Source organism: Ursus maritimus, unplaced genomic scaffold (genome assembly GCF_017311325.1).
Source record: "Ursus maritimus isolate PB19 unplaced genomic scaffold, ASM1731132v1 scaffold_20, whole genome shotgun sequence".
Classification (NCBI taxonomy): domain Eukaryota; kingdom Metazoa; phylum Chordata; class Mammalia; order Carnivora; family Ursidae; genus Ursus; species Ursus maritimus.
Genome location: NW_024424453.1, coordinates 34,512,894 through 34,539,945, shown reverse-complemented (window position 1 = coordinate 34,539,945; position 27,052 = coordinate 34,512,894). Strand labels below are relative to the sequence as shown.

General features: G+C 39.1%; 1 long non-coding RNA gene across 1 annotated transcript; it reads right to left on the bottom strand.

The window, feature by feature from the left end:
* On the bottom strand, positions 1-26,860 carry LOC103679565. The gene is made up of 4 exons (XR_005836584.1): positions 26,750-26,860; positions 8,522-8,578; positions 7,499-7,575; positions 1-646 (listed from the first exon to the last, which is right to left on the bottom strand). It is a non-coding gene; the product is annotated as an uncharacterized LOC103679565 (long non-coding RNA).
* Between the last annotated feature and the right edge of the window lie 192 nt (positions 26,861-27,052).

The window sequence follows — 27,052 nt, the reverse complement described above, 5'->3', positions numbered from 1 at the left end:
AATGGATCGGTAGTTCTTTATTTGTACTTATTTATACACTCACCACTGCACAAAGAATTTGAGACAAGTTTATGTTTCGAAATGACAAAAATAACAAATAAAATAACAACATTAAAATTAAAAACAGACCAATACAGCCAAGAAAAAGGAAAGTATAAATCCAACATGGAAGCTGGACTTGAACTTTAAATTGGTTTCATGACTTGTTCTTCCATTTGAGACATAAGTCTTTGTTGTTAATTCACATATCAGATTTATTTCATTTGAAACATTAAAACAGCAGTTCTCTAATTTCCAATTATTAATATTTATTTCAAGAGAAAAATGAACACAAGTGCTGAAAGAAGTAGTTGGTACATAACGTCCCCATATCTACACATAAAAATCAGAAGAATGATGTAGGCTATAATTACTTTCAAAAACTGAACAGTTTTCAAAACCAGTCCACTTTCTCTTTCAAAGATCTGTAAGGCAGAGGATAAAACGAACCTACATTTTTCTTCTACTCTTCTTCTATCAATCATGGGTGATGAAATCTCTACCAGGTTGCTTTAAATTGAGTGGTCCTTTAAGCTAACACTGTATTTCCGAAGTATTCTTAAACTAATACTGTATTCTTGAAGTATAAAGAAGATGAAGTTGGCATCTAGGAAAAAAGAAACACTCTATTGATCCCCGAAGAGACATTAAGAAAGCCAAAGATCGCATAAGCAGTCTGTTTGGCAATGGCAATAGTGCAAGGGAAAGCTATTACTAAATAGGACTGTGCCCACCAGGATGCAGGAATCCGCACACTGGATCTCATTTTGCTATTTGCAATATTATTTATATTTCCTGCAAATTGGATAATATGTATCTGTAAGACAAAGCAACATTGCTTCTTAAATAAAGAAATGGTGGCTGAAAGAATGAATAAGTGATTAGCAAAGCCAGATCTGCTTTGGTCAAGTTCACCACGACATTTACAAGTAACGTATAAGATCGCCAGAGGGTCTACAGGACCACGGAGCAAGTCTTCCAGAAAAACACCTTCGTTTCAGGGCTGAGAGAGACTCTGTAGGTGCATGTTACACCTTGGAAGCTCCTAATGACGGGGAGTGGGGGGGGGGGACATGCACGTGCACGTGAATAACACTTTCTCCTCCTAGTAATGGTTTTGTTTTTTTTTAAAGATTTTATTTATTTATTTGACAGAGAGAGACAGAACACAAGCAGGGGGAGTGGGAGAGGAAGAAGCAGGCTCACAGCGGAGGAGCCTGATGTGGGACTCGAACCCAGAACGCGGGGATCACGCCCTGAGCTGAAGGCAGACACTTAACCACTGCGCTACCCAGGCGCCCCTAGTAATGGTTTTTTGACTAGCATAAGTTGTCTCTTTGATCCAGGCAAATGACCTGTTTTTCTAGCGTAAAATTTTGGAAGAACTTTTTTGTAGGTTTAAAGGATGCATTGAAAAAATGACATATTATTTTCCAGGAACTATAATCATTAGAAACTTTTGGAGGAGGGAAGAGATTCACGTAAATTGGCACTGTACAACTCAGGAATTCCGAAAGCTGCAGTTCCTCTTTAATAGAAAATGTTGAATTTTCCTTACGTAGTGAAAGGGAATGACTTACATAAATGACTTACTCGGGGCTTCCAGTTAAACTTCAAAAACAGCTCTGCAAGTCCAGCGACCTCCTGAAAAGTCCTTCTTTCACCCCATCTCAGTATGTGCAATAATGTCCTATTTTGATTAATATGTTTCTTCTTTGTTTTAACTGGTTTATTTTACTTCTGGTCTTACAGAGGTACTGAGCATCTCCTATGTGTCTTTAAGCCTCTGGGCAGCGAGTACTTTCCTTATGCCTACTGTGGCAAGGGAAGAGGAAATTCCTCAGAAAGGGTCCTTGACTCTTGCTACTCAGACACCAGCAGCATGGCATCACCTGGGAAGTTACTAGAAAATCAGACTAATTTGGGGTCCCCACCCCAAATCTACTGAAAAGGAATCTGCATCTTAACAAGATCCCCAAATGAAGCAAATGCAAATTCAAGTTTGAGAAGCACTGCCTTAGAGCACATTATTCCTCCCTGTTCAGGGATTTCTCTTCCTGGCTATCCTTCCACTTAGAAAGAACTGTAGCTGTGTGAGCAGTGGCCCATTTTCAGATCTGCGTAAAATAAAGGTAGTATTTTCAATTTATATTCACCTATTTTCTATGTATTTGACCTTTTACGTGGTCTGAAAACATCAGTTTCAGGGCGGGGGGATTCTTTTTATTACAGCAAGATTATAAAGAAAGGGAAAGAACGAGTTATTGCTCAACCTACAACATCTAAAAATTTTTTTTTATTCTTCAAAAGATAAAACACTTGAAAGTCAAGCTTCAGTAAGAGAAAAAGATTTTCTACCATCCCTATGTTTCTCCCCTTTTGCATATCACAAAGCAAGTGCATGCAGATTGTAAGTTTTTTCCATAGAATAGAAAAGATATCTATTCCACCTATTACCTAGGTCATGAATTTTTCCCTTCATTAGTTTTACTTGGAAATAATTGTATATTTATGGAAGAGCTGCAAATAGAGTATAGGGTTCTTATATACCTTTATCCAACTTCACAGAATGTTAATATTTTACAGAACATGATACAATAATTGGAATTAAAGAAATTAACACTGGTACCATACTCAGACTTTATTTGGATCTCCCCAGTTTTTCTACCAATTTTCTTTCTTTTCCAGGGTCCAATCTGTGATACCACATTGAATCTAGTACATTCGTCTTCTCCAAGCTATGATTGTTTCCGGGCCTTTCCTTGTCTTTCATGATCTTACAGTTTTGAAGGGGAGTAGGTAGAAGTTTCATAGAATGTCTCTCAATTTGATCTCATGTTTTCTTATGACTAGACTAAATTTATAGGTTTGAGGAAAGAATGTCAAGAGAGTAATGTTAGGCCATGAATGTTTATCCTTAATGTATAAGGATATGCTGTGGAGGAAATAAAAAGTCAGAAGATTGCTTCTTCTGGTCCCAAGAGACGGTAGGGAGAGGAGAGAGACAGAAGTAGGGCAAGTAGATAAGATGGTATCAGGGTTCTAGTCATCAATATCTCTCTTCCACATACACCTTTTAGGGGCTAATCGTCAGGGGAAGAGCAGTTTTGTAACATGTAGGTAAGTAAAGGGTGACCGGAAGCCATTGGGTTAGTGGCTCACTCCCAGATTTAGGCTCCAAGCAATGGTGTGTTGGTAAATGTTTAACAACTGGCCTTGGGGAAGTGGAGATGAGGGATAATGGGGCCCTGATTTATAATGTTTGCTCACTTCCATGGTGCAAATACTCCTATGTTGGCTGATTTGAAGCTGTCAACATGACAGCACTGAACAGAGCTTAGAAAAGCTGTATGGTAGTACGCTGTTACATACTATTTCCACCACACGCATATGCTAAACATAGGTTAATAGTCCAATGTAGTAAAATAAATAGGAGATGATTTTGAGTACTAATTACCTTTGCTTTTAATATAACTTATTTAAATGCATGTTCTTAACATTTAATTTTAAATTATGGCCATGTTGAACAACTGGAGTGCACAATTCCTGAGAAACTAACAATTGGCTAGGTTATGAGCGCCTTCCAGCACTCCACTGCTTCTAGGGGGCTCGGACTGTTTGGCTCAGCATCACATCCCGTGGGGCTCGGAAGCAACTGAACAGGGGCGGCAGCAGGTGGTAGACGCATAGGACTTAGAAGGCATCCCTGCCGGGGCACCTGGGTAGCTCAATCGGTTAAGTGCCTGAATCTTCATTTCAGCTCAGGTCATGATCTTGGGGTCATGAGACTGAGCCCCAAGTGGGGCTCCATGCTCAGTGGGAATTCTGCTTGAGATTCTCTCTCCTCACCCTCTCCCAATGCCCCTCCCGCTGCTCTCTCGCTCTCTCTCTCTCTCAAATAAATAAAGAAATCTTAAAAAAAAAAAAAAAAAAAAAAGAAGGCATTCCTGCCTCCTAATGGCCTTTATGTGGGAAACAGGAGTCCCTGGAACTTCTTACCTCTCCAGTGAGACTACTGGTAGACCAGTGGCCATGCAGGAGCAGGGAAAGAGGCCACAGGGATGGAACTTGGGGACTAGGGGACGTGTTCAGGGCTATGGCATCACACATCATTCCTAAAGACCAGATGGGACCTAGCTGCATTTCAATGGTCCCCATTCCAGAGAAAAAATGAATCCGAGGATCACTGAGTAGTTAGAGGATGGTGCATGTTACAGGGGTGCCACAGGGATAAAATAAGACTCCCCGTCACCCTGTATACCCAAATGTTACCTTGGGAAAGAGAAGGTAAAGAATTTGAGACAGACTGAGTCATCTAAACAGCATTCCTCAAAATGCGGCCCATGGGCCAGTGCCAGTCCATACATTATTACTGGTCTGGAGTGAGAGAAATACAAGTGAGAATTGGTATCTACAAATTTTTTTTATCACAAATTGGCATTGCCAGGACATCCTAGCACGTGACCAGTGGACGTGTCTTGTTGAACAAGCTACAGCCCAGTGCAGATGTGTTGAGCCGGCCCTGCGAGTGGTTTGTGCCACGAGCTGCGTACTCGTCCAACGTAGGAAGACCATGTATTTGATCCAAGATGGAACGGAAACATCAACCAATTTGAGAAGTATTAATCTAAGACTTTTGAAACCATGACCTTTGGATGGGAATAATATGCTGAATAGTTTGAATCAGAGGTTCTAACGTGTGTTCCTTGGACCAATAAAATCAGCATCAACTGGGAACTCCTTAGAAATGCAAATTCTAAGTTGCTACCAGATGTACTGAATCAGAAACCTTGGGGTGGGCCCAGCAATCTGTGTTTTAACATGCCCTCTAGGTGATTCTGCTGCACATTAGAATGTTTAAAATCAAAGAATCATGTTCAAGCTGGAGAAAAATGAAACACTATGAATTAAGTGCAAATTATTCTTGCTAGAATGCAGAGCTGGAACCCATAATGATCAGACCAGGTAGAGACAAAGAAAAAACTAAACTTGCTTTGCATTTCTGAGTGAGATGCAAGTGAGGGAGGCCAAGATGCTAACGCTGGATACTTCTAGTGGGTGCTCCTTTTTTGTCTTTCTCTGAAAGCTTACCCGCAGTGCTGTGACTCCACATTTTCAAGCATAATTCATTTCCCAGCCCACATCAGCTTGTTTTTCACCAAAACAGGGTCACAGTATTAGAACAGAAGAGTATTTCTCTAGCTTTATTCTCACCACACGATTGCTGGATTTCTGGCTTTCCTGCATTCCTGCAACTACTGTGAATAGGTCAGGAGGCCCCTCTTGGCTACTTTGTGTCAACTGTCCTTTTCCCTCTTTGCTCTCAATTCCTGGCACCCCTCGCATATAACCTTCTCAATGCTTCTGCTCCTTCCCAGGCAGGGTTGATGCAGTTACAGCTTAGAATCTGGCCAACCTGGACCTAAGCTCTATCACAGCCAAGAAATTCTCTCGGCTCCCCATCAGTGCTCCTTTTTTTTTTTTTTTTTTTTTTAACTGGGGGAAGCCATGCTGGGCTCACAGGATCCTCTAAGGCAGTCTTTCTCAACCCGTGTGCATGCAAATCACCTGGGGCTCTTGCTGTCGTGCAGGTCTGATCCTGTAGGTTTAGGGTGGGCCTGAGGAGCTGCATTTCTAACGAACTCCCAGGTGACCCCGACGTTGCCAGTCTGTAGACAATATTTTGAGACACAAGCTTTAGAGAAGCGATTTTTCTGCTTTCACAAAGTCTTCTCCCCAGATCTTCAACACAGCGAGGGTGCATAGTTCTAGGGTGACCAACTGCCCTGGTTTGACAGGGCTTGTCCTGAACATCCTGAGTCCTGGGCAAACCCAGATGACTGGTCATCCCAGCAGTCCTAAACCTCTCTGAACAGCCCTCATCCTTCTCCTCTCCACTCTCTCCCACCTGACACTGGCATCTTGGGCTTCTAGACTCTCTCTTAAGGTAACTGCTTTCCCTTGAGGCTCTTCATTTCTCTTCCACACGATGCCCTCCCCTTTGGCAGACCTGTCTCCACCAGCCCTAAATAGAGCTGCGTTTTCAGCCAGTATAGCTAGTTAGGCCAATAGTAGGAAGAGCTGCCTGTTTGTCGTGGTGTGGAAGGTTCCATTTCGTGTTTCCCCACAGCTGCTCAGGACTAAGAGGCCTCGCTAAGATCAGTTAGGACCATATTTGACAGTTATCTCGTGTATTTTCACAGAAACTTTTTCATCCTGCCTGGTCTCTGTAGACCAAGCAGGTTTCTCCAGGGCCTGGGAGCAATGCCTGCTCTGCTTTGCCTCTTCGCTGATGATGTGGATATTATTTGGAATCAGGAAAAATCAAAATCTTTCACTCTGGGGCTTGGCAAATACAATGTGTTTTCCAGTATTTCCAGTGGTGCTTTTTACATCGAAGCCATAAATTCTTTTAGGCAAAGCTTCATGCCTCATCATCCTAGAAATACAGCTCTGATTATATCCATCCACAGCTAAAAACCTTCATTAACACTGAATTTACAGCAGAATAATTTCCAAACTCCCCATGTTAGTACAAAGTAATGGTTCTTAAAACTTTTCTTTGCACCAGAATGACCTAGAGGGATCGCTAAAACAGACTGCTGGCCCCACCCCTGAGTTTCAGATTCCGCAGGCCTGGGTGGGGGCCCAGGAACTTGCATTTTTAACGAGCTCCCAGATGATACTGACGCTGCTGGTCCACAGAACATCCTCTGAGGACTGCGGCCCTCCATCCACCCCCCTAGCTCTGGGTTACACTCCTAACCCCTGGCTGTACCACATATTTTCAAAGATAACCCTTTACTCCTTGTTCATATTGTATGTTTTCCTCCTCTGTGCCTTTGTTTTGTTTCAGTCATTTATTTACTCACTGTCTTAGTCCACTCAGGCGACTAACAAAACACCACACCTGGGCGGCTTAACAACAGACATTTATTTTTTACCGTTCTGGAGGCTGGGAAGTCCAAGATCAAGGTACCGGAAGATTCAGTTCTTGGTGAGGGCCCTCTTCCTGGCTTACCGATGGCTGCCTTCTCACTGTATCATGACATGCTGAAGAGAGAAAGTGCTGGAGTCTCCTCCTCTTCTTGTAAGGGCACTAATTCCATCGTGGGGCTCTGCCCTCGGGACCTCATATAAACCTAAGTACCTCCCAGAGGCCCCACCTCCTAATACTACCACATTAGGAAGTGGGATTTCAGCATATGAATTCTGGGGGGACACGTCAGTCCATAACATTCATGGATTCGTTCACTCAATCAATGCTTCATTGTTTTATCAAAACTTTCCCCCTCTTTACTGACGTATAATCGGCAAATAAAAATCATAACGACTTAAGGTTTATAGTGTGATTGTCTGGATATACTTCCTCAAACATTTTTTTTAAAGACCAACATAACTGACCCTGTCAAATGCTCTCACGGAGTTTATGGTACAACGGAAGAGAGAAAAAATTTACCCTTTTCATGCACAGAGTGCTTCAGGGTTTCCAAAGAGATCTCACGTGCAGGCTCCCTTCTGATCTTCTCCAGACCCCTGAAAGACCAACAGGGCAGAGATTATTTTACACATTTCACAAATAAAGAAATCGAAGGCCAGGGAGTAGTTCAACCGAGGTATTGCCAACCCAGGTCTTTCCAGTCCCAGGTTAGTGTTTTTCCCACCCAATCATGCTACTTCAGTCTTGGTTCACTGTATTCCCTCTCTCACTGCTGCCTAAATTATACCTCGTCTTTAAAGCCCGATCTATCACTACCTCCTCCATGAAGCCTTCTGTGATAACCCCAGTTAAAATAATTTCTCCTTCTAATAAACGAAGGCAATATTTTGTCTCTCTACTGGCATTTATATATATATATCCTCTCTTTCTAGATCCCAATCTCCATGAGAATAGGATCACTCTCCTTTTTGTCTTCCACAGCACTCAGCTCTCAGCTTATAGTAGACGCTCATTAAAGCTCTAAGAAATGAAAAAAGAATGAAGGTTGGAGAGATGAAAATTCTACCTATTTTCCGAGTCAATGGTTATATTCATCAGATAATCAATGAAGAAAAATATATTTGAAGATGAAAGCAGAGTTCTGTCTTCTCTCTTTATCTTCTATCTCCATAAATAGGGGTAGGGAGGACTAGCCCTCAAGAAGTGATTGCTGGGTGTCAGGTGTTTGCCTGTTCTAACATTCATAGAATGTTAGAACAATGCCTTCATAACCTAACAGATAAATACTATTGCTCCTGTTTTCAAGCGGAGATCCTGAAGCCCAGAATTGTTTAGAAATGTCCCCAAATTCAGACACTGGTAACATGTTAGAGAGGGGACCATGCCCAATTCCATTTAACCTCATGTGGCATTACGAACGCATGAAATCACCTCCAGTTATACTATGACAATAATAAATGGTCCAGCATTTATCTACATAAGAAATTAATTCATTGTATAATAATAATCTTGAGGTCATCCTTTAGTAACATAATCTCTCACCTTATTATTGACTTGCCATTGATTCACCATTTGCTGGTTGAATCTTTTGATCCATTTCTGCAAAAGGGGAAAGGAATTTCACTATTATCATGTGACCAGTCACCACTAATTGTGAAATGCTGGCCTGTGACTTAGACAGTGAATCTGTCTTAAGAAGTGGTATCGTGTTATAACAGAACATGCCTATTAGGAAAAAGAGTTGGAAAGGTTTGTGATAAATCCTGAAACAAAGTGGGGGTGGGATCTATCCAGAATAGATCCAGGATAGATTTATCCAGTAGATAGATCCAGTTCCATGAATAACTCCAAAAGGCACAGTAACTTTAGCAACAATGTAAAGCTCAGACATTAAGGTGATTTGTTGGACATTGACCATATCATAGAGCTGAGAATGCTTAGAGAGTTTAACCAAAGGACATTGCCAATGAACATCACAGGGCCTTGACAGAGGCAGGTAAGAGACAGACAGCATTCAGGAAACAGCTAACACCTAGAGGGGTTCAGCCCTGGGTTCTGCAGCCAAAGTCTTGTAAGAGCAGAGACCTGCAACATCCTGGAAACCAGACAGACTCATCAAAGGTGATCTTTCTCACAAATGTATGAAACACCAATGTGCATCCTTTCCTCCTATAGGTACTGCAATATTCTACCTGACAAGTACCTGTTAATTTTTAATTGGTGAGGGTTATTGCAAGGTCTTATATTCATTAGCCATTAAGACAGCTAACAGTGAATCTTGGCATCTAACAGATTTTTTGTTTGTTTACGATTTCAATGCAAATGTTTTAAGGGATGAGGAAATTCTATAAAAATCTTCTGAACTTTTTGGATCTGCCAGGTGGAAAAAAGTTTCGAAGCACATTTTCAGGCTTCCTGGGGTGTTCAATTCAGAAAAATTAAGTTACGACAAATGTCCTGTTTCATAAACAGTTTTCTATTGTTACTCAAACTGTCAGATCAGGGAGCTGGTAAAAAGTCACTCATCCAGAGAAGGGTAAAAATTGGGGAAATAGACAAATATTTTCTCTAATTCACTGACGATGATGTTAGTATAATATTGGCTTCAATGGGCAGTTTCAATCACTCTTGTCCTCACAGATGTGACCCAAGCAGTGAGGCTGAACTTCTCTAAAATAAAAAACATATCTCAGACATTTGATTACACTGCTTTCTTGGAAAGAGTTCAGAAGTGCCCCCTCAGCCAATGGTTCTTGGTTCCTTGACATCTCTGCATTGGGGAATTCATAGAAAGGACAAAGATCTATATATAGAAGCAAAACTTGTTGCTAATGTGTGTGCCTATCAAAGACTGGCAGGAGGGAACTGTCATTTTTATCTGGTCACTCAGGGTCTAAAACGATGAGGTTTCTTTGTAAAATAACAATAACAATACTAGATCATGCTGACATATTTAACTTTCAGACACTGTTATAAATACATTTCAAGCATATTTAATCCTCACAATCAGCCTATGAGATAAGTACTATAATTATCCAAATTTTATAGGATAAGCTTAGAAACTCAGAAACAAAAGTTCAACAACCTGACCAGGGTCACACACCTAGTAAGCGGTGACACAGGCAGTCTGACTCTAGAGCCCGGGCTCTTACCCAATATGCTCTACTCCTTTTTCTGTATAGATAGTGGTATTTTATATATGAAACATAATTGTGTATACACACACACACACACACACACACACACACACACACAATTTTGAGAAAATGAAAGATGGAAGAAGAGAAAAGGAAGAAGTGCTACCAACTTCATATAATTGTCATTAGCCTTTGGGGATATTTGATTTCAATCATATTTATATGCATATTTTTTTATTTGTCATAGTTCTAGGATTTTGATTTTTTTCTCTTCATATCATATCAGAAGTATTTCCTATGTTGCTAAAAGTGTTCAAGATGCTCATTTTTAATTCCTGCATAATATTACACAGACTGAGTATGTTACTTACTTGACAAGTCTCCAGTTGTTAGCTATTTAGGTTGTTTCCAACAGCCCAGGGCAGGTTCAAGTGCAGGCTGTGCAGTCAGACAGCCTGGTTCAAATGTTTGTTTCTCTACTCACTAGCTACATAATCTTGAGCAAGCTATTTGACCTCTCAATGTTTCAGTTTTCTCATCTGTAAAATGAGGGTATTAGCAGTAACCACCTCCACCTACTTGGGTTTTTGGGAGGATTAATTGCATTAATTGAAGTAAAGCACTTAAAACATTGTCTGCACAGTTACTAGTATCATGAGTAAGTTTGTAGTAAACACCTTTATACATAAAACGATTCACATTAAAAATTATTTCCTTAATAGACATTCCCAGACATAAGATTACTGGGTCAAAAGACGAATCTTTTTTGTTCTAATATCTGATTTACATTGCCAAAGCGTTTCCAAAAAGTATTATATAGATTTATATGCCACCAGTTATGTAAGAAGAAACCACTTTCCAGTGTACTTTGCTGACTTTAGGTATTAACATTAAATCTTCTATTGCTTTGCCTTCCAGTTCATCAATCTGTTCTTCAGCTGTTTCTAGTTTGCCCTTCAACCCATCCATTGAGTTTTTAATTGCTGTCAGTTTATTTCTCAGTTCCAGAATTTCCATTTGATTTTTATCACAGTTACCAATAATATGCTACAATTCCCTATCTTCTCATCTAATTTTGTTAATTTATTAATCACAGATATTTTAAAGTCTATGATCTGGTACAGATATGGCTGGTAATTTTATTGCCAGACATTGTATATGAAAAATTGTAGAGATAATTTGAACCTCTGGGTGATCAAATCTTTCCCAAGTGGGGTTTTACCTTAGCTTCTAACAGGAAGTTACGTAAGATCTTATATGAGATCTCTTTTGGATTCCCTGCCCTCTGGGTTCTCTGCCTCTCAAATCCTCTCTGCCCTGAATCTCTGAGATGCTTTTAAACAAATATTTGCTAGATTTTATCCAGGTTTTCCACTTTCTCTCAGAGGATAAGTTGATCTAAATGAAAATAATCTGTAACAGCTGGGAATGTAAATCCTTGACATTAATTTTAAAATAATTGATTAAACCTAAATACAGCTTATTTTTGTTTTAGTGTATATTCAATTGATTATTAGTAAGGCTGAATGTTTTTATTTGTTTGCAAATGTGTTATATTTCATCTTTTGTGAAATGTGATTTTAGTCATCTCATACATGATTCTATTCTTATCTCATGTATTAGTTCTCAGCTGTGGAGTCTGTATGAGCTTCTGTTAATAATATGATTATTGACCTTTTGTTATGTTCAAATAATTGTACCTGGCCTACTGTTTGTTTGTTTTATTGCTGTCTTAATATAACCAATATATTTTATCTTTACTTTGCAATTTGTTACAGTATTCTAAACCTATAAAAACAAATCCCTTTAGACTTCCTACATTTTGAGTTTTGCTATTGTATTATACATGTATCATGAGTATACAAATTGATTTTTTCAGTTAATCTGTCCATATATTATAAAATATTTTTCCTTCCCATTGATTTGTGTTCTGACATTAACAAATATTCCATTATTATATAAAGTACGATTTACTTTGACCACGTATTTTGCCTCATTAATTTATTTTGGTGCCAATATCACATGGTTTTAATTATTATAACTTTATAATATATTTTAATATTTGATGAAACTAGTCTGTCCTCATTACCTTTCTTTCTGAGAACTGATTTCCACTATTCTTGCATACTTTCTTTTCCAGATTTATGTCAAAATCAAGTTCCTCTCACCATTACCTCAAAATGTGAAAAACAGAAGAGACATTATTGCTAGATTTCCCATTAAACCTATACTTTGGAGCTCTCAAAAAAGTTTCATTTAGATAGGTAACATATTTCTGTTTAAACTCAGAGTTTTATATATTTTGTTGCTCTTATAAAATAAATCTCTCTTAGAGGTTTATGTTTAAGCTAATGGTTACTAATATTTAGAAATATTAGTAACATAACTGATTTATGTTACTAGTCATATGTCTGCCAATATTTTACTAATTTATTAAGTTTATTTACATCTTTTCCACTTCCTTGGGTTTTCAAGCTATAAAAATTTTTTCCAGTCATAATGATAATGTATATTTTTTCACTCTTTACAGGTCTTCTTTTTTATTACTTAAGAAAAAGATTTTATTTATTTATTTGAGAGAGAGAGAGAGACAGCATGAGTGGGGCAGGGAGGGCAGAGGGAAAGGGAGAAGCAGACTCCTCACTGAGCAGGGAGCCCAACTCAGGGCTTGATCCTGGGACACCAGGACCATGACCTGAGCCAAAGGCAGACACTTAACCGACTGAGCCACCCAGGTGCCCCGAGGTCTTCTTTCTTTAGTATGTTTTATATATTGATAAGGACTTTAAGAATAATGTTTAATAACATTATTATGGCAGAATGATTATACCAACTTCTACCCCATCCCTGTTTTTAAACATGTATATTTCTAGTATTTTTACATTAATTTTAATACTATTAGTTAAAAATATTTATTATCATGCTAAAAATATTTTATTTTTCTTTTCATTTTATCAGGAACAAGTATTAAATTTTATCCAACACTTTACAAAACAATCTATGAAAATAATAATTTACTTCTTATTTAATTTACCAATATGAAATATTTTATTAGTTTAACCTCTAATTTTGCACTGCTTGGGTGTACATTATTTTCATTATTTTCTTATGATGAGCTTTATTGCATTTTTAAAAAGCATGTTAAGTTATTTTAGGTTTAAGCTTATTTAATGCATTATTTTTCAGTGCCATTTTTCCTTTACTAATATTACATTAACAATAATTGTAAAATAGTCCTTTTTGTCTTATTTACTGTTTTTTTTTTTTGAAAAAATTCTGCTTGTGACCATGTTAGGCTGCAAAATCTTTGCCCTTTTAAAAAATATTTCCATGTCATTTTTCTTTAAGTATGACTCTTCTTTTTTTTTTTTAAAGATGTTATTTATTTATTTGACAGAGATAGAAACAGCCAGCGAGAGAGGGAACACAAGCAGGGGGAGTGGGAGAGGAAGAAGCAGGCTCATAGTGGAGGAGCCTGATGTGGGTCTCGATCCCATAATGCCGGGATCACGCCCTGAGCCAAAGGCAGACGCTTAACCGCTGTGCCACCCAGGCGCCCCATAAGTATGACTCTTCCAAGCACCACCAAATCATAAGACTTTCATTTTAATTTAATATGGAGATTTTTCCATTTGAATAGAGAAATTTAAGACATTTATACTTGTCATAATTTTTTAGCTTGATTGTACTTATTTTATACTTTCTTCTTTTCAATAATTCCTTATTGTTTCCTTTCCATTTTGTCTTTTGAACTGTTTTATCTCCTACAATTATTTATAAAATAGATATTCTCCTTCCCATTCAACTAGTATCTATATTAAATTGTTCACAACTACCCTTAAATGCATTCTTATCTAATGATTTAAAAATAAAGCAACAGGGGTGCCTGGGTAGCTCAGTTGGTTAAGCACCTGACTCTTGATTTTGGCTCAGGTCAAGATCTCATGGGTCGTGAGACTGAGCCCTGCATTAGGCTCCCAGGTCAGTGGGGAGTCTGCTTGAGATTCTTCCCCTCTCCCTTCCCCCATTCTTCCTCCCCACCACGTGCTTTCTCTCAAATAAATAAACAAATCTTTAAATAAATAAATAAAAATAAAACAGCAACTTCTAATGCTTTTGTGTTCTCCATGTCCTCTTTCCACATTGTGGTTATTAATTACAGATTCTTATTTTAAATTCTAAAAACTTCCTTATAAGATTATTCTATTGGAAGCATTGCTCCCTTAGTAAAGAAAAACATCTAATCATTAACATCAATTCTTAATTCCCTTCAATTTCCCCTATATTTTATTCATTTATTACTTCATCTTGACCCTCAGTGCTTAGTTAGCACTAAGCTTTTTCCTGGTATTTCCTGTTCTTGATTTTTTATGTATCTGACCACTTAGTGATCTAGACGATATCTCTTTGCAATTTTTACAGAAAGTACTCTTAGTTGTTATACCTTCTGACACCTTCCTGATTTAAAAATGTTCTTCTGTTGTTCTTATGTATGAGCCAATAATCAGGTAGGCATAAAACTTAAAGAATCAAACTTGTTTTGCTTAAAATTATGTAAAAATTTACATTTGGTCTTAGAAATGTTCTTGTTCCGTAAAAGAAATATGAAGACGATCTACAAAAATAGATATCTGTTTTCTTAGACATTGAAGGAATTTTGTTTGTTCTAGAAATTTAAAAATTTACCAGCCTGTGACAAGCCATTTATCTCTACCCCTTAATTTTCCTCAAAAGAAACCTTACAACTTTAGTGCAGTTTTTATATACAGAGTTTTCTTCTGTTGTAAACTTCGATTTTTACTTCTGATCCACCTGCTCTAGTTTCAGGGGAACATCCATTATTTTATTCATAAGTATAAGAAATGTTTATCTAATATTAACAGCATATACTATGTGGTAAGCCCTCTGTTGGGGACTAGTGTTACAATAATAAGATGTTTATTGCTCTCAAGGAGCTTACATTCTAAGTTAGACCTCCATAATTTGTCTATCCAATTTCCTTTAACCCTTTTAACTTTTATTCATTTTCTTTGGATGTTTAGACTAGTTATGAAGCTTTTCTTCTGTATCCCTAATTTCTATTTCTGCAAAACAGAAATTTCACCTACTGAATTTTTCATTTAGTCACAATCTATTCTTATTTTTACCTGTTCTTGTTTAATTAAAAACAATATAGTCCCTCCTGCTATATTGTTATAATTACATTCCTAAAAAGCCTCGTATTATCAGAAGGTTATTATAAAAACAATTATTTCAAGGAGAAAAGGGGCTGGGGCTAAGTAGTTTCAAATGCACAATAATAAGATAATTTTACTACCATAATTTCAATAATAAATGTGTTTTTATATTTCTAATTGTTTTTAACTCAAATTGTAACCAATAAATTGATCTATCAAAACAAGTAAATACGATTCTCAACATTACCAATCAAGTAATGTAAGACTTACAACATAAAGCAAAACCAGGATCTTAGACGATGTGTTACTAGGACCATAAAATAAATTATATTGCAGTTTGCAACTCTCCAAGTAAAGAAAAAACTATAACACTAACTGATCAACCAGCTGATCAAACAAATCTATTCCGGGTATTTTTATGGAGTAACTGCATGTCTACATATATAGCTATAGTTCTAAATATGCCATCATGTTAAAACTAATAATAGCAAGTACAATGCAAATGATGTATATTAATGTAGCCATGATGTTACCTCTAATTCCATCTACAAAACCACAGGAAGTGGGAGAAATGATTGAACTTTCCTATGGAAACAACCAGTTTCTGGTATCCTTCATGTGTTGGTATATGTTCATTGCTCCATTTCCAAAAACTGCCAAGAGACCCGACAAAGTGGGAGCCCAAGAGAAAAAGACCCCAGGTCTTCAATGTGCTCCCACAAAATTCCCTTTTTCCTGTAAGTTTGCAGAGTCAGCTTCTAGCATTTACGACATATTTCAAGTCACTGGTGCACAAGGCCCAAGAAGCCATCAAAGGGAAGTCTTATGTTTGACCGTTAAAATGCAGAAACACAATTCTGGCCAGGAACAACTTTCACTCTGCTAGCATAGGAAACTCCCAGAGTGTGTCAGGGCCAGCAACATAGAAGGCCATAGGAGCATGTTAGAGGGCAAACTGGAATTGATGAAGTAGACTTTTCATTCTTCCCACTCTCTAGAATATGCTTATTTGTTATATTTTTATTGCTGATTCATAAAATTCTTTTTTTTTTTTTTAATGATTTTTTATTATATTATGTTAGTCACCATACAGTACATCCCCGGTTTCCGATGTAAGGCTCGATGATTCATTAGTTGTGTATAACACCCAGTGCACCATGCAATACGTGCCCTCCTTACTACCCATCACCGGTCTATCCCATTCCCCCACCCCCCTCCCCTCTGAAGTCCTCAGTTTGTTTCTCATAGTCCATAGTCTCTCATGTTTCATTCCCCCTTCTGGATTCATAAAATTCTTTTCCAGGTGGTTCTAAATCCTTTAAAAAGTGTAATTCACTGGAAGAATGTTCCTATAGTGCAACTCATTTGTGTCTTCCCCGAAGTTCCCCAAATTGGAATCTTAAAATATGCATATTGGGATGAAAAAACAGCTTAAAAACAGTTTTGTTAAATGTCTGTTTTTTAAATTCAATGAATGATTTAAAAAATTAGCTTCATTGTTTTTTAATTTACCATCTGTTAACTTAATAAATATGAGTTCTTAAAGTTAACCTAATTGTCTTGGAATTTGTTGTTTTTGAAGCTGATTAAAGTTATTTAAATTAATTTTATTGTACATCCAGACTAGAACAAAGCATGTCTGCATTTGAATAGATCTTGGCTAATAATTTACAAATAAATGTGTCCATTTTTAAAATGGACTAATTTTGTTTATGGTCCTTAATATGTATTAGTCAACTGGTAGAGATGTGGAGATGCAACGTTAGATACACAAAGGGATAGTGTATCAATACACCAAAACTAGTAGCCATTAAAAACTGACCAAGTACAAACTTCCATCAACTCTCTTTTGTCTAATAAAGAGGAAATGTAGAGAGAATATCAACTGGAATGCTATTTCTTTTCACCCTACATTCCCATGGATGAAAGGAGTTGCTATGTTTTTAAACATCATCCTGTCTCTGGTCATAGTTTCTTAGACTATGGGTGGCCACCAGATCCAAGTGAGCCAATCAGACTCACCCCTACGAATTGTGAAGACAGAAAGATGGGCCTTTCTCTGGGTGGCTTGACTGAAGCATCCATGGTTCAAGAACAACTGGCAATCACGATCTGCTATGTAATTGAGGAGAAGAGGTAACTGTACTGCCATGAGAAAGACAGAGAAGAAATATGGAGAGAGAGGATTGACTGGGTTCCCTGTAGCACTTAATACATCTATTCCTGAAACCCCATTGCACCCTTGACTTTGGATTCCACAAAAACTCCAGTTGTGCTTTTCCCTTCTTCCTTAAGCTCACAGAGTCAGCTTCTATCACTTACAAGTCAAAAGAACTTGAACTAATGCATAGGAGAGAAAATCCTACTGGTAGCAATGATTTTTTTAATCATGAGGCTTTACTCCTCCCCCTGCTTTCCTTCTGATGAGAAATTAAGAATTTTAACATGTAGTTTATCTAGTCTTTCTTTTATGGTTATTGCTTTTATGGCTTATCTAAGAAATTTTGTCTATCTCCAAGTGATGTTTTCCTCTACAACTTTATGGTTTTCATTCCACATTTAGAGCTATAATCCACTGGCAAGGAATTTTTGTGTATGGTGTGAGGTAGGGATGAAGGGTTTTTTTTGTTTGTTTGTTTTCTGTATGGATATTTAGTTATCCTAGCACCATTTGTTGAAAACACTTTCTTTTGTGTATTGGGTTGCTTTGGCAGAGGGGAAAGTTGGGGGAAGGATCATCTGAAGCCATCTGAAACTAAACTAATGACTCAGTACTAAAATGCTGAGGCAGACTTCTTTTATTAACTTTATTAATGAGTTTAAGAAAATAATAGTAACTTCTTCACTTAAAAGAATGAGTTAATAATTCATTCATCAGAATTCACTTCCTCCATAAACTTGCATGTAATATACCTAAAATATATCTCATGACTAACAGTCAAATCCGTTTTCTGTTTCATGCTGTTGCCAGTTTACCCCTTTCCATTGTCTGTATAATGTGCATCCATTTATGTTCCAAATATTAAAAGGAGCCAGGCATACTGAGAACCAGGCTAGGACTATATCTATTAGATGGAACAAACTACCTATGTCCAGGAATACTAAACAAAACAAAACAAAACTAATAACCAAGTCAAAGCAGGATTCAACTGCTGGTCCTGTCTGTTTGTCTCTCTTCTGTGTACCATACCTGGAACTTTTACTGCCCTTTCAATCATATAAATCAGCTTCCAAGTTGTCTCAGGAAAATCCAAAAGAAATAATATTATTGTATATTTAAGATGACCTCAAAGTGTGATTTCGAAATCCATTGATTCCCAATGTGCAAGTCACAGATGACCTGCATACAAATCATCTTCACGGCACACATAGAAAATGTTTAATATTTGCCAAAAACTCTGGGGTAACTGTATGAGGCAACTGGCTCAGGAACTCTGAGCATCCTAAGCCCTTCCCAGGCTCTTGTGGGTCATCTTTAAGGTTGAAAGTTTCAATACCTTGGCACACCTGTTATCCTTTTGTACCATAGCACTTGGCTCATCCTCATCTAAGTACTTCTAAAAAATGTACAGTAGTGGATGGAAAATTTATAGGTCTGGCTAATAAGCATTCCCTATTTCTGGAATAATTATCTCCAATTTATCTCGGAGAACAATACCTCCCCCATTCCCAGCCTATACAATTTGCGTAGGGTGGCTACACCCCTAAATCCAAGGTGGGCATTTGACCCAAGACTGGTGAGTTAAAGAACCATAGCCCTTGATCAGGGTTATAAGTGCAGGTATAAGTACACGATACAACTTGATATAATCACAATCAGGTGTAGTTCTTTTGATGGAAATTTTGAGAAAGAAAGTGCTCTTTTGTTGGAGTTTCTCTATCAGAAGAATAGAAGCTTGGAAGGACTAGCTTACTACAGTAAAAGGAAAACTAGACTAAGAATGAAGTTAAAGCAGAAGATGACACAGAAGAAAGCAGAAGCAAGAGATAGTTGGTGACATTATTTGAGCAGATAGATCTAATTATGCCTAAAGCACTCCTTACGCTGCATTTCCAACGTGTGTGTGTGAGTGTGTGTGTGTGTGTGTGTGTGTGTGTGTGTGTGTTGAGGGGGGTCGAGAATCAAAAGTGAAACATAACTTTCATTTATGATTTGGATTTCTGTCCCTTTTAACCCAAGTTTCCCGAATCCACATGGATCACTGGATCCCCGCTCTATTTCTACCAGATCTGAATTTATGGACATGGAGCCAAGGAATCTGCATTTTAAATAAGCATTCTATTTAATTCCTAGACACAGTAAAGTTTGAGATCTACCAGTATGCGGAAATTAGGGGTGAAAAGAACAAACAATCCCCACCCTGATGTTTGTTGACATCAACAAAACAGTTGGTTAGTTACAGAATCAGAACTAGAATCCAGTTCTCCTCTTTTCTTCCTGGTGACTTGATTTCCCCAAGGTCATGCTCTATTACTTTTTTCCTACTCCAACACATCTTTCATCTAAAATGTAAACATTTACTAATGGCAAAGAGTCTACATTTGGGCAGCATTCATAGCATATAAAAATAGGAGGTGCTTTAACAATTTTAAGATAAATGTTACTAGTGAATATGTTCTGGACTTGGCAAACATTTCCACAAAAGTTATAGAAGAGAAAAAGCATTCCACTGTGTGTGTAGCTGTTTTAATAGAAAAATAATTTCTTCCAAAATCTTTCAGTAAAAAATAAATATTCCAGAAATGGAGGCCATCATTATTCTCTGGCTTTGAGTCCCCTTGGCACAGAAGCAAGTCACCCAGGAGGTACTTGCTTCTTTCTATCCCCCTTACATTCCAGTCAATTCACTTTGTCCTCTTGTTTACATCCCAGGATTTCCTCTCTATCAGAATAATAATGACAACAACATTAACAAAAGAAAACATAATCTTTATTGACCACTAACCCTGTTGAAGATCTAGCATTTGCTAACTCCAGGAGGTGAGCACAAGGATAATCCCCACCAAAGGCATGAGGAAATTGAGGCCGGAAGCTAAGAGACTGGCCCAAGGTCATGCTAGTGACCAGTTGAACCTGGATTAGAATCCAGGTGGTTTGACACCCTAAGGCTGCTTTGCCTATATGTCTATAAATTTTGTCTATTTTTTCCCTTAAATTCACTTAAAATATTATAATCTGCTCATGCTGCTTCTTTGTATTCAAAACTCATGGGACACATAAAATGGATGGGTTTTATTGTCCATAAATTATACCTCAAGAAAGTTGAGCTAAAAAATTACAATTTGTAGAGCCAAATTGCTAAGAATTTAAAGACTTGATTGTTCAATGAATTGAGTGGCTTTAAGAACATGGATGTGCCCCTGTATATATAATATACATATATATGTGTGTGTGTGTGTATGTATATATGTGTGTGTGTATGTATGTGTGTGTGTATATATATACATATATACATATATACATATATATACATATATACATATCTATATATACATATAGATATATACATATATGTATATATATATATACACACACACACACTATACTATACAGAGTTTGGCCTTCACTATAAATATGCATAAGCTACACAAAAGGGTGTAGTGTCGTTTTACAAAGCCTGGGACTACAGACTTTTAGGGCCTGGTCCAAGAGTCATGTGTTTAGCTGGCATTCCTTTACAAGGTAGGATCAGTAAGCTTAGTCCTAGATAATATTCTGATGCTGTGCTGATCTTTATGTCCTTCTCTAGATGATTTATGCATTTTTAAAAACCAATAATATTTATCACAGAGAGATACAAAAATTACACATGATCAATGTAAGATCATTGTGCTCTTGAAAAATTAAGTCTAACAAAGGAAGCATATGGCATAAGGAGTCCTCAAAAAATGTGCCCTCCTTCTAAAACTTTAGCTTTTCTCTCTTTCATTCATTAGCTCTTCAAATATTTATCGGATGCCCCCCATATACATGGAAAGTTGTATACTTAAAAAAGGCAGTGTTATAAAGGGCTTTGCATCATCCCTCAAATGATATTATTGAGTATCAATTACAGCCTCCCAAGCTCCAGACTTTTCCTGTCTACTTTGCCACCAGAGAGATCTATTTTTTTAAGATTTTTATTTTTAAGCAATCTCTACACCCAACACAGGCCTTGAACCCACAAACCTGAGATCAAAAGTCACGTGCTTCACCAACTGAGCCAGCTGGGTGCCCTCCCAGTGATCTTTCTGAAGAGTTTTCTGTTGGTGTTACTCCCGTCCTCACGATCTTTAATGACCCCCTATCTCATACGGTAGGAGACATTTGACTGGAGGTCTTTATGCTCATTTTCATCCGTAGACATGTTTTCTCCCCACATGTGTACTTTAAGATGTGGGTAAGTTCTCAACATTTAATATTTCAATTTTTCATATAAAACCAAATTAGCAACTTCTCTTTAACAACTTGAAGACCAGGGGCATCTGGGTGGCTCTGTTGGTTAAGCCCCAACTCTTGATTTCGGCTCAGGTCATGATCTCAGGGTCCTGGCATGGAGACCTGTGGGGGTGGGGGGCTCCCCGCTCAGTGGGAAGTCTGCTTGAGGATTCTCTCTCCCTCTCCCTCTGGCCCTCTGCCCTTCCCCCACTCTAAATAAATCTTAAAAAAAAAAAAAAAGTAACCTCAATTGGAAGACCTGACATTCAGCATCATTGACGTTGACTATCCCATTTGGACAGGGAATATATTCTCCAGATTGCCAGAGTCTCCACCACTGCTTATGGTCTCAACTTGGTCTTCTTTGCTTACTTGTACCCATGCTTGGCCCAGAGTAAACGGAGGAGTTTGCAATCTGATAGATGGGATCTAGCTGGTCTGCAAGGCTCTTCTCAATTTGTAGTTGCTTGATTTCATGCTTCCCAAAGATCTCATGTTCCAGCCACACTGAGTTCCTGGTAGTTCCCTAAACACCAAGCTTGGTGTTAGGGAACACCTTTACTCATATTGGTCTCTCTGCTTGAAATATCCTTTATCTTCCTTTTCTGCCTAGAAGAGTCTCACTTATCCTCAGGACTTAGTTCAATTCCTCTATGAACTTTCCTAAATCCTGCCAGAGTTATTTGCTTCTTCCCAAGTGTTCCCATAGCACTATGTGCCTCTATTAGCTTTGCAATGACTTTTCTTTCTGTGTGCCCAGTTGGAAAATGTGTTTCTTTCTTTCTTTTTTTTTTTTTAAGATTTTATTTATTTATTTGACAGAGAGAGAAAGACAGCGAGAGAGGGAACACAAGCAGGGGGAGTGGGAGAGGAAGAAGCAGGTTTCCAGTGGAGGAGCCTAATGTGGGGCTCGATCCTAGGACTCTGGGATCACGCCCTGAGCCAAAGGCAGATGCTTAACGACTGAGCCACCCAGGTGCCCCGGAAAATGTGTTTCTTAACAAGAAGAACTCTTAATAGTCTCCATATACACAGTCCTTAATAGAGTATCTGCCATCAATAAGTGAGTGTTTATTGAATGAACAAAAAGATGGCTAAATGAATGAATGAATACTTCCAAGAGAGTTTTTATTTGTGTTGCAAAATTTTGATGTTTAAAATAAGGGAAGTAACTATTCAAGACAAAATTTCAAAATTTGATAATGATCGTGACATCTTCAGATAACATTTTTTTCCCCCAGATAACACTTCTGAAAAGTTCCTGTTCATGGTACCCCTTCTCGGAAAACAAGCCTTGAAAAAATAAAATACATATAATATCAAGAAATACATAAAGAATGACTTAAAATTGATGGGGGCACCGCAATTTGGGGGGAAGGGGTAGGATGGTAGTGCTGCATTCAAAGAGAGAATAGATGGAGAAGAAGTCACAGCATGCCTGCCTCCCTATAATGTGGTGGCCTCTCCAGCAGAGTTTACCCTGAAGAATGAAACACTTAGGCCACAAAGGAGCAGGTGGGATCGTTTAGCTAGAGGATATCAATGCACAAGGGCCACTAAGAGTATGTTAGTCCTTAAAAGCTGTGCACCATAGTTCTCTACTTTGGGGCACAAGGTAGGCTGTACTATCTGGCCTTATTGTGATGATTCTATGGAGCCCGGCAACTAATCCTGGCCAATTAGTCGTGAGCCCAAATGCTGTGTGTCACTTCTGGCCACAGCATTTCAGTGCCACCCTGACACCCTCTGAATGACCTTTATTCTTCCCATAGTGACATGAAACATTCAAGATGGCAACTGTTCTGTCAGCCTGGGACCCTGAATGAGGAGACATGGAACAGACCAGTGGACTTGCAACGTTCTCAGCACGACCAAGAAAACAACTTTGGTCATTGCAGATCACTAAACACTGGAATTGTTTGTTATTCTGGCATAAGATAGCCTCTCCTAACTATTATAACAGATTTGCTCTGTTTGGCAGAACTGAGACTAATGGTTGGAAGTTTTAGGGTTTATAGGATTTAGGAGTTTTAGGGTTGAAAGTTTGAGGGAAGTCTGCATCAATTTTGTTCAATTTAAAAAAATGTAATAAAGTATACAAAGATGGAATGAACTACTTAGGATATTTCTCATTTATACACGCAATAGACATTGAACTTTACCCTGCGGTAACTATTCTGTAGATAAAATTTCTGCCTGTATGTCGGTAAGCGGCGAGTTCCTCTTCACTCAAGGTGTCTGCCCTGATAGCCCCTGAAGGTTTGACCTGACAAATTAACTTCAAAAATACATTCCAACCAGGAACTTCAGGATGTCTAGTTCTTCTGGTCTAAAAAAGAAAAGAAAAATCTATTTTCTCTAATATTCTTTTGATTTCATCCATTTACTGATACAGTGAGTTGTGTTTTCACATTTTGATGTGATCTTGCCACCAAACAAATTCCCTGCAGGACAATACTGTTTTATCCCTCCTTTGCATCTTTCTCACACTGTTTAGTAGGCAGGATTTGTTGTCTATTCTCCTAGGAAAATAATCAGCTTTTGACATTAGTTATTATTATTGACCATTTGATATGTTTCATATTTATGTGCCTTTTGACCATTTAAATCAGATTTGGACTTGTTAAAAAAAAATCTAGGAGCAGAAATATATTAGCCTAATAACTTTCAGGCAAAATACCTTTTTCTTCTGGAAAAAAAAAAGGCTTATCCTAGTACTATTGAATTTGTGGCCAATTACAATATTTCATTAACATCTTAATTCAGTAAGTATTTAATGTATTCCTACTATGTGCCAGGGGGCAAGGTTTACAAAAGAGTTTATCAAGTTATGTTACCTAATGCACTGTACGCATCATTACATAATTCTGTATTATAATAGAGCCTGTGAGCTCTCTGTTCAAGACTATTTAGGGGGAAAAAAGCAAATTCAAAAGGCTGGGGCAAAATGTTCCTTTGGTTTCATGCAGGGGAGCGTATCATACTTCAGATTCAGGGAACTTAGTTGATAACTTTGGGAAATAAATGAGTACGTAAGACTGTGTAAGGGAGAAAAAAAACCCACTTTATTTATTTATTTATTTATTTATTTATTTATGGATTTCAATTTCTGTTAAGCTTCACTTCAGCCTTTCAGAATTGGAGAATCAGCCGCCTGCTGTAAGAAATTGCTAATAAGCAGTAATTAAAGACTGAGAATTTATTCTTCCCATTCCAAACCTGATGTCATTCCCAGATGGAGATATTTGTACTAGTTAGGCAATTCAGCATTTTGGTAAATTAAGGCAGGAGATTCGTTGTCTCTTGGGTCCTGTGGATGCAGGAAGTGGTCCAGGAGGGAAAACTTGTGCTTTGTTTTTGCCCATTTATACCTTTTTGCTTTGCTTTACAGAACCAGGAGCTGAGATGGGCACTTGCATCTTAGAAACGAGGGGCTAGTTCTCTAAAACAACACTAATTCATAAACTTTTTATATTCTTATGTCTTTGGAATTGTTGTCTTTGCATAAAGTGACAATCAACTGAAAGAGACGGACATTCCAGTGAATCCAACACCACTGATAGGAAAGAACTGGCATATCAGAAAGCAGCAAGAATACATGCGCTATCCTCCTTTATTTAGAAAAACCACACAAAAATACAGCACAGTTGATGTGCTGTTACCAGGACTTGAAAGTAGAATCAACCACTGTGTAAAAGATAAAATAAGACTGCACGAATATGAGGATTTTCCCAGCGTGCTTTATTCATAGACATCTGACAGAAGAGGACCTAACAGAGCTTTTAGGAAAAACTGAATTCTCAGCCCACAGTCACTTTCCAGGAACTTCACTGCAAACAGTGCTCTGCGCTGGCGGGATGGAGATCTTAGCAATCTCCCTCCTGCTTCCATAGTTTCCTTCTCTCTAAATACAATTATGTATGGGGACTTAATGAGAGAGCAAGCCTTGTGTGAAAGGAACTCAGGAAAGTGCAGCTTCTAAAAATACACCGAGGCGGCTCTACAGTCCTTATTGTTACAAACTGACGTTTTGCAGTTCGAGCTACAAACCTAACAACTACACACACGCACACAAACACACATACACACACACGAAGAAAAAAGTAGACTGTTTTTCCTTTCTGCAATCCCCTTAACTTTGAGTAAACAGTAGTAATTTTCTGTTGTCATACTCAATGCAAATTTCCCAAAGACGACACAACACAAAACAAAAGACCTGTTAGCTTCCTACAGGCGGGGTGGGGGTTGGGGTGGAGGATGGCAGGAGGAGAGGGGCAAAGTTGATGGAGTTCTCATTTCTCCTTAGCCTGGTCTCCTGAACCTCAAAGTCACTCTGCTGTTGCAGAGGTTTTTGGAGTTTCATTCACCTTCTGGGAAGGTTCCCTTGCCCCTCTCCTCCGCGAACCCCCTGTCATTAAATTCTCATCACTTGCCCTCTTTGCTTCCAGCTTTTTGGAGAAACTGGACCTCAGTTCAGGGTCTTTTCCCAGTGGATTTTAAAGAAGTACAGCGGCCAGCGGGAGGATACATATTAAACAAATGGGCAGGGGCGCGGGGTGAGGGTCTGCAAGAGGGCCCCCCTCCTTCTCCTTCCACCACGTGCTCCTCAGTTGGGGTGCAGCACTCCTGGATGGGTGCTGAGGGGCGAGGGTAGGCTGGAAGGAGACGGACAGAGCAGGCTGTAAGGGAAGGAGGCCCCCTAGGAGAGATCGTCTCGACCGAATACTGACGAGAAAAAAAAATTGGCCCACATGCCCCTAGTGGGGAGCGATACACCCCACGCGGGCTGGGTTTGGGGGGGTGCGTAGGGCCCTCTCACCTGACTTCCTCCTCCGCTGGCACACACACTACAATCACCCGCTTCTCACCCCCCCCCAAAAAAAAGCCCAGCCAAACAACGAACAACAAGAGGAAGCCGCAGGCGGCAAGAGGAGGGGTGCGCGTGGTGGGGGCCCGGGAGAGGTGAGGGGGCAGGGTTGGCGGGCGTCGAGAACCGCGCCGCGCACCCCTAAGCGTACTCCCAGGCGCCCACACTTACCCCTAGCGGCTGAGGGTCCGGTCTTCGGCGCCAATCCCAGCGCGCGCCTCTCGCCCGCCCTCGTCCCTCCGGCCCGCCGCCCCCCACACCCCGGCCGGCGCGCTGGGAGGGAGCCTGGGAGCGGCGCGCGGCGGCGGCAACGGCGGTGGCGGCAGCGGCTCGGGCTCGGCTCGGCTCGGGCTCCGGCGCGCTGAGTGCAGCCGGCGGCCGCCGAGGCTCCACCGCCAGGGGGAGAAGCCGGGGCGGGCGCTGGGGAGGCGGGCCGGGCCCTCGCCGCCCCGCCGGCCAGCCCGCGTCGCACAA